This window comes from Myotis lucifugus, unplaced genomic scaffold, assembly GCF_000147115.1.
Source record: "Myotis lucifugus unplaced genomic scaffold, Myoluc2.0 scaffold_1614, whole genome shotgun sequence".
NCBI lineage: Eukaryota > Metazoa > Chordata > Mammalia > Chiroptera > Vespertilionidae > Myotis > Myotis lucifugus.
In genome coordinates, this window is record NW_005872662.1 from 39074 (window position 1) to 47880 (window position 8807).

Below are 8807 nucleotides of genomic sequence, written 5' to 3' on the forward strand. Positions count from 1 at the left end.
CTGCCAGTGCCCAGTGCCAGCCCGATCACTCAGCACATCAGCGGGGTGCGAGCAGTGGCTGCCAACTGATCGCCCTCAAGGCTCTCCACTCCCCTTCTCCTGAGGGGAGATCGGTGCGGCAGCCGCTCTGCACCCGCTTTCAGCAATGGCGCCACTCACACCTACTGCTGGGGCCACCGCTCACACCTGCTGCTGGTGCCAGCACGGTTCCCAATCGCTCAGTGCCATCAATGGATGTGAGCGGCGACTGCCAGGCCTGATTGCCCCCGAAGCTTCTCCACCTCCCCTGTGCTCCTGAGAGGCGATCGGAACAGCAGCCGCCACTTGCACCCACTGACGGTGTTGGCCCCGCTAGCACCTGCTGCTTGCGCCGGCCCCAATTGCTCCACACTGTCAGTGGGTGTGAGTGGAGCTGGTGCCGTCAGTGCATTGGAGTGGCAGCAGTGGGACCAGGGCTGACTGTAGACAGGGGACCGGGGCTGCAGTGGGAGGGGCCAGGCAGGTGCACGGAGGATGGGCTGAGACTGCCTCTGTGCCCACCGCAGCCTCACAGCCCACAGTTCCTTTCAAGGTGCATGAATTCATGCATTGGACCCCTACTGTATATTATACAGTATTAAATTTCAATCAAATTAAAAGGAAATTAACATGGCAATTTCAAGAAAATGTTACTGAATTCCACCAGGTTTTAAGAATTAAACAGGAGAGATTAAAAATGGCGGCAGAGAGATTAAAAATGGTGAAAGAATAGGTGATACTGCACGGACATGCTCCCAGGAACAAGCTGGAATAACAACTGAAATACGGAAAGGCTTCCTGAAAAATCAACAGAAACCTCACAGGAGAGAACCCTGATACCCAAGGACTGAAGGTGTGGAGACCGCATAGTGACTGGTAGGAGGGGTGGAAGCGTGAAAGGGCTGGCTGGGCACCCACAGACAGCAACTGAAGTCCCATAGAGATATCTCACCTGTGGGTGGGGGACTACCACTGAGAACTCTGGGATCCAATCTCGAAGCTGGCCTCCCCAGCAGAGAGCACTAAACTGAGGAGGATACCTACATAACATCAAGCTGTGAAAATCAGTGGGGTGCTATCTGCCATGGAGTGGCACCTGAAAGTTCCAGCACCCTCTTGATGGGCCAACACACAAAAATTCCCTATGGAGCCACCCACCTTGTGCTCTGGCAGAGGAAGGGTGAAGTGGACTGGAGCTGTGAGAGCAGAACCCAGGATTGGGAATTCGGGGGATAGAACTCAGAAGGCAGACCCCCCAAGTTTCCTGGGCTGTTATTCCACCATGCAGCAAAGGACATCTTTCCCACATAGACATCTGCCTTGCCTTGGGGGAAGACAGTTGACACACCCTATTGGAAAACATCTTGCCCTGAGACTACTTAAGAGATTAAAAGTAACAATTAGCCTCCAGGCAGAAGCAACTGCCCCACCCTATTGAAAAACTCTCACCACACCTGAGGATGATTGCCTGGGGGTAATTCAAGTCAGAATTTTATTAGTCTGCAGACAGAGGTGGTCTCTGGAGGCTTTAAGTCTTTGTCTGATCCAATTAGTCAGAAAAAGCCTTTAACACAGTCCTGCACTAGAGATTGAGAGGTGTAGAGGATCTACTTAATACATAGTCACAAACTCAAACAGACAACCAAAATGAGGAAACAAAGAAACAAGCCCCAAATGAAAGAACTAGATAATTCTCCAGAAGAGATTAATGAAGCAGAGATAAGAAATTTATCTGAAACACAGTTCAGAGTAATGATGGTAAAAATGCTCAACAGTATGAAAAAAGATATAGCAACTATGAAAAAAAAGAACAGTCTGAGATAAAGAATGACATAACACAAATAAGGAAAACATTGGAAAGAACACACAGCAGAATAGGGGAAGCTGAGGATCAAATCAGTGAATTAGAAGACAGAGTTGAAAATATCACTCAATTAAAGAACCAAAAAGAAAAAACAATTAAAAAACCAGAGGACAGCTTAAGGGAGCTGTGGGACAGTGTGAAATGTAACAATATTAGAATAGCAGGTGTTCCAGAAGAGTCAGAAAGGGAGAAAGGCATAGAGAAGGTGTTTGAAGAAATAATGGTACAAAACTTCCCTAACCAGGTAAAGGAAAAAGTCACACAAGTTTGGGAGGCACAGAGAACCCCAAACAAGAAGAACCCAAACATACCCACACCCAGACACATCATAATTAAAATGCCAAAAGAAAGAATCTTAAAGGCAGCAAGAGAAAAGAAAACTATTACCTACAAAGGAGTTCCCATAAGGATGACATCTGATTTCTCATCAGAAACTCTACAGGTCAGAAGGGAATGGCATGAAGTACTCAAGGTAATGGAAAGCAAGGATATGAAACCAAGATTACTATATCCAGCAAGGCCATCATTCAAAACAGATTTTCAAATAAAGAGCTTCCCAGATTAAAAAAAAAAAAAAAAAAAGACTAATGGAGTTCATCACCACCAAGCTGTTATGCCCAGATTTCAGGATCCCCAAGAAACCACATCAGGGAGCCAGCCAGTCCAATGCAAAAGCATAAGAGTCTTTATTCGAGCTAGCTCGGCTCCCCCACCTTGCCGATACAGCGACAGGAAGCAGAGAGAGATAACTCTGTGTGGAGACGGGTTTTATAGGGGGGGTTGGAGTAAGGGGAGGAGAAAGGACTGTGCTCTGCTGATTGGCCAGGCACAAGTCGGTGTCTTGTTCCTGGGTGTGGCTAGCAGAGGCTTAGACTTCCGAGAAGAAGCTCCTTGCCAAGCATGTGGCCAAGGTAAGATGGAGCACTTACCCTGGGGCAAGCTGGAGGGCCTAGCCCTTACCCTGGGGCAAGATGGAGGGCCTAGCCCTCGCCCTTTCATTCCCCCCTTTGTCTTGGAACTTCCAGCTCAATCATGAGACGGACTGCATTTCTACTCTACCGTTGCTAGAGGCCCGAACTGGGCACACAGAACTATCAACTGAACTATCCCTATATGCTTAACAAATGGTCCGGTGGAAGGGAAAGAAACCATTTTAGCTTTAGCAACTTCTATTGAAATAGGATTTTTCTTCTTAAAATTCCTCCATGGCTATCAAAAAGCCAAATCAAGATTAATTTATCTACTGTCCTGATGTTTGCATAAACACAACAAGAATGGTAACTGACTACCTTTGCTGGAATCTCATGGTTGAATTTTAATATGCCCCGTAGGGCCAGGAAGCCAAGCCATCCAGCTGCCATCAGGCCTGCCTGCAGTATCTGCTGAGTTAGGTGAATCCCTCACCTGTAGGAACTCCACCTGAGCCCACGCTCCAGGCTTTAAGCCCATCTCAGTAGCCCTCCTACTTGTTGCGGCCCAGAGTGAGTGGGGGTTCTGCAGGGACGCAGAGGCATCCTTACTGCTCCCCTTCTACTCTTACCAACCGCCAGTGATGGTAGGGCATCAGCCTGATGCTCCAGCGCCAGCCATCTTCAGGGCTTCCAAGCAGGATACCAGGCTTTCTTCATGGCATTCTTACTGGCTTCAAGACTTTAGAGCTCAGACAGGGCTCTTTAAAACATGATACTCCAGTCAAAGTTTTCCATTAATAAAACCACTATTAGGAACCAGTCTTATTGAATCTGTGCAAAGAAATGTATTGCCATGACTTATTTAGCATTGCCAATATTTCAGAGGAATTATAAAAGGAGAAAAACATACTGATCGGCTCTAAGATTTTCTGACTTTTCTTGCCAATTCCTTTTAACAAAACAGTAATTGTTGGCATTAAACTTTCTTTCTATGCATAACCATGCCTCAGACCTTCTATTCTAAACAGGCTTTTTTTCCAGCTTTACTACCCCTGACATGGGCATGGTGACTCAGGCCTGCAAGACAGTATTACAGGCTGCCACTGTTAGCTGTCTCTCAACAGAGACCAAAACCTGATGGGCACCCTTTCCTGCCCATTTGGGCTCCTGCCCTCTTGGCAGCTAGCCATCCTTTACTTTTGGGGCTCACCCCACACAGTCCCCTTCCAGGATAGCCAACATACATTCAAACCTGCAAGAGAATCAAAGGTCAATATAACATATCAATACAATGACTAAAGTCTATTCTTGACCTTCCTATAAATTGTCCTTGTCTCTTTGGAGCCATGTCCATGTCCATGAAGATGCAGGCATCATCTACAATGTTACCAGCATCAGGCAGGTCGAGCACACCATAGCTTGAGCTTGAGTGGGTGGCGTTGATCTCGATCGGTGCTCCATTTGGTGACGAAGTCTTCCCGGATCACGGATGGACCCAGGTCGCGACACCGTCTACCTTGAGAGCGGTGGGGGTCGTCAGCACCACAGTGTAGGGACCCTTCCAACGTGGCTCGAGGGTCTCCTGGCGGTGCCTTCTGTCGTAGACCCAATCTCCTGGTCTGTGCTGATGAGGAGTTGGGGTTGGGCTGGTCTCGTACAGATTCTAGGGCCCGTTGCCTTCCTTTCACAGGCAGGGGGAAGGGCCCATGAAATCTCTGCCCTGAGGAACTGTGAGCCCCACCCTTAAATGTCCCAATCAGACTAGAAAAGCCACAAATACCTTTTAAATCTACCCCAGAATTCCAAAATCCCAACCCAGCACAGAATATCACATAGCAAATAAAAGTTCCCAGCAAACAAACAGAAAAACTTTGAATCACCACAGGAGAAAACAAAACAAAACAGAAATAAACAAAAACACTTTTACACAGGCGCATGCCACATTTACAGCACAAAATACCAATAGATAACATAGTTTGATTAACATATTATCTAGAGCCCTTGAGTAACCTGGGTCAAACTTAGGCATGCCATCCAAACTACAGTCCTGGGTCTCCAGAACACTGAGTTGATAAGTTAACTGGAGCCCTCCGATCCTGGGACAGCTGTGCTGTCCCTCCCAGGCAAAGGAAAAATGTGCCCTCTAAGCCCAGTATGAAACCACAGTTTCTACCTGAAATAATCGTACTTTACTTTCATATTAAATAAATACGAGAGGCAAGCACACTTCCTGCCCCCATAAAACTCCGCCTTAAAGCTCCACCCTTGACTAAATCAGAGGGAGGGGCCTTTGCTGTTTCAAGATGGCGGCCCCCAGGGGAGCAGCAAGTCATGTGGCTGACATGGCGGCTGCCAAGTCATGCAGCCCAAAATGGTGGCTGTCTACACTGTTTTTTTGCAAATCAGGACCAATAAGCAAAGGCATTTAGTTACCACAATTACACAATTTTTCCCAATTCAATCCAAACCTTAAACTTTTAGCTGGCAAGTCAAAATATTCAGCATTTCTCAATCAGTAACAGCTTTAAGAATAAACTTTAAAAATGCAAGACATACTTAACCAACAGATTTAATTCTGTCCTCTAGATTTTTCATGAGGCAAATTAGAGTAAACTTTACTTTTTACTTTCAAGCGGCTCTGGACAACCACATTTGAGCCTTGCAAAACAGGTTCTGGCCTACCTAGTCTTTTCAGACGTAAATTGACCACATTCTTTAAGATTTTGCTACAGGCAGGAGGCGACTATCCCCTTCCTCCATTAAGAACAACCTTTAAAAACTGTTCTTTATTATGGAAATGCCAATCCTGCTGCTAAAATCTAGCTGGCATCTTTTTTTTTTTTTGGGTAAATGATCAGTCTTGGGCTCCATCCTGCACATCTGCAAAGAGACTCTAGCTCAAAACTCTATCCAAAATCGGACAGTGCGCGCATTAGTTTTAAGCCAGCTATTCTCTCTACATGTGCACAGAAATCCCAGACTCATTTACTTGGGGAGGGGGTGACCTGTTTTCACAGATCCTCACTCAGATGCCCGCCCAACCGAAGTTGTGGAGCCACACAAAGGAGGGGAGAGGACAGGCCCCCTCCCTCCACACTCACACACTTTCACCAGACATTCACTCAGAGTTTAAACAATAACAACTTCCCAACTCCTGAGGGAGCTCTACAGCCTCCCCCAATCTCCTTGAAATGATCAATCACAATACCCAAAGGAGCAGTCTGAGTCCTTCCCATAACGTCCGTCCAATAAGTCCACAGAAAACAGAAAAACACAGACACAGACAAACAGAGGGCCCCAAAGAACAGCCTTCCAACTCCATGGAAGCAACTAGACGATGGCCTTACGCCAAACCGGCGGGAGCGACCCACCTCGTCTCAGATTGAGGGGGTTCCTACAGACCTTCCGACTCTGCAGAAGCAAAACTACACCCCTCCAGATGGAGGGTTGAGGCGTCCCCCGACTACTCCCGCCCTTGATCCCCCTGTGTGTCCACTTAGATCATTGCGGGCGATTACAGATTTCAGAAGTGAGCTCACACAGGACAGATACAGAACAAGTCCCTGAACAGAGGCAGTAGAAAACTGCCTAGGAATGCTTCTCTTCTACCTTTTTTTTAAAAGATAGGCCAGATTCGAACCCTTAGCCAGTCCGAGTTTCGACGGTGAGTACCATCTAGAAGCCATTCCTCCAGATACAGGAAAAGTCCCTTAGAGATAACATATATCACACAGAACAGAATACACAACACACAGACACTTACCGCGGCCAGTTAGACTCTACGGATTGGGGGGGTCCCTCAATGGTTTTGGGGATCCCAGAAGAGCCCCCAAATGTTATGCCCAGATTTCAGGATCCCCAAGAAACCACATCAGGGAGCCAGCCAGTCCGATGCAAAAGCATAAGAGTCTTTATTCGAGCTAGCTCGGCTCCCCCACCTTGCCGACGCAGCGACAGGAAGCAGAGAGAGATAACTCTGTGTGGAGACGGGTTTTATAGGGGGGTTGGAGTAAGGGGAGGAGAAAGGACTGTGCTCTGCCGATTGGCCAGGCACAAGTCGGTGTCTTGTTCCTGGGTGTGGCTAGCAGAGGCTTAGACTTCCGGGAAGAAGCTCCTTGCCAAGCATGTGGCCAAGGTAAGAGGGAGCACTTACCCTGGGGCAAGATGGAGGGCCTAGCCCTTACCCTGGGGCAAGATGGAGGGCCTAGCCCTTACCCTGGGGCAAGATGGAGGGCCTAGCCCTCGCCCTTTCACAAGCCAGCATTACAAGAAATGCTAAAGGGATTGCTTAAGGGATTGCTGAGAAGAAACAGAGAGAGAAACCTAGCCATATAGAATTAAAATGGCTATAAATAAGTACCTCTCAATAATAACCCTAAATGTAAATGGATTAAATGCTCCAATCAAAAGGTATAGATTAGCTGAATGAATACAAAAACATGACCCAACTATATGCTCTCTATAAGAGATCCCCCTCAAAACAAAATACAGACACAGGATGAAAGTGAAGGGATGGAAAATTTTTTTCCAAGCAAATGAAAAAGAAAAAAAAGCTGGAGTAGCAATACTCATATCTGACAAAATAGACTTTATTATTTTAATTAAATCTTTATTGTTCAGATTATTACAGTTGTTCCTCTTTTTCCCCCCATAGCTCCCCTCCACCCGTTCCCCCCCCACCCTCCACCCTCACTCCCCCCACTGTCCTCATCCATAGGTGCACGATTTTTGTTCAGTCTCTTCCATTTCCCCCCAAGAATAGTCAGTCCACTACTTTCTATGCCCCTGATTCTATTATAATCACCAGTTTATTCTGTTCATCAGATTATTTATTCACTTGATTTTTTGATTTACTTGTTGATAGATGTGTATTTGTTGTTCATAGTTTGTATCTTTACCTTTTCTTCTTCTTCCTCTTCTTAAAGGATACCTTTCAGCATTTCATATAATACTGGTTTGGTGGTGATGAACTCCTTTAGCTTTTCCTTATCTGTGAAGCTCTTTATCTGACCTTCAATTCTGAATGATATCTTTGCTGGATAAAGTAATCTTGGTTGTAGGTTCTTGGTATTCATCACTTTGAATATTTCTTGCCACTCCCTTCTGGCCTGCATAGTTTCTGTTGAGAAATCAGCTGACAGTCGTATGGGTACTCCCTTGTAGGTAACTGACTATCTTTCTCTTGCTGCTTTTAAGATTCTCTTTGTCTTTTGCTCTTGGCATTTTAATTATGATGTGTCTTGGTGTGGTCCTCTTTGGATTCCTTTTGTTTGGGATTCTATGCGCTTCCTGGACTCGTAAGTCTATTTCTTTCACCAGGTAGGGGAAGTTTTCTGTCATTATTTCTTCAAATAGGTTTTCAATATCTTGCTCTCTCTCTTCTTCTGGCACCCCTATAATTCGAATGTTGGTACGCTTGAAGCTGTCCCAGAGGCTCCTTACACTATCTTCGTATTTTTGGATTCTTTTTTCATTTTGCTTTCCGGTTGGGTGTTTTTTGCTTCTTCATATTTCAAATCATTGACTTGATTCTTGTGATCCTCTAGTCTGCTGTTGGGAGTCTGTATAATATTCTTTATTTCAGTCAGTGTATGCTTAATTTCTAGTTGGTCCTTTATCACAACCTCGAGGGTCTCATTAGATTTCTTGAGGGTCTCATTAAGTTTACCGACGGTTTCTAGAAAATTCTTGAAAAACCTAAAAAGTGTGGTTTTGAACTCTATATCCAGTAGTTTGCTTTCCTCCATTTCTGTCATTTGTGTCCTGTTTCTTTGTCTCGGCATTTTTTATGCTTCGCTGTGTCGATAGAGTGGCTTTCTGTGCTAGGTGTCCTATAGGGCCCAGTGGCTCAGCCTCCTCAATTACCTGAGGTAGACACTCTTGGTGCACCCCTTTGTGGGCTTTGTGCACAGTCTTGTTGTAGTTAAGCCTTGATTGTTGTAGGTAACACTGGGAGGGATTGACCTTCAGGCCAATTGGCTGTGAGAATCAGCTGTGTCTGCAGTGGGAGAACT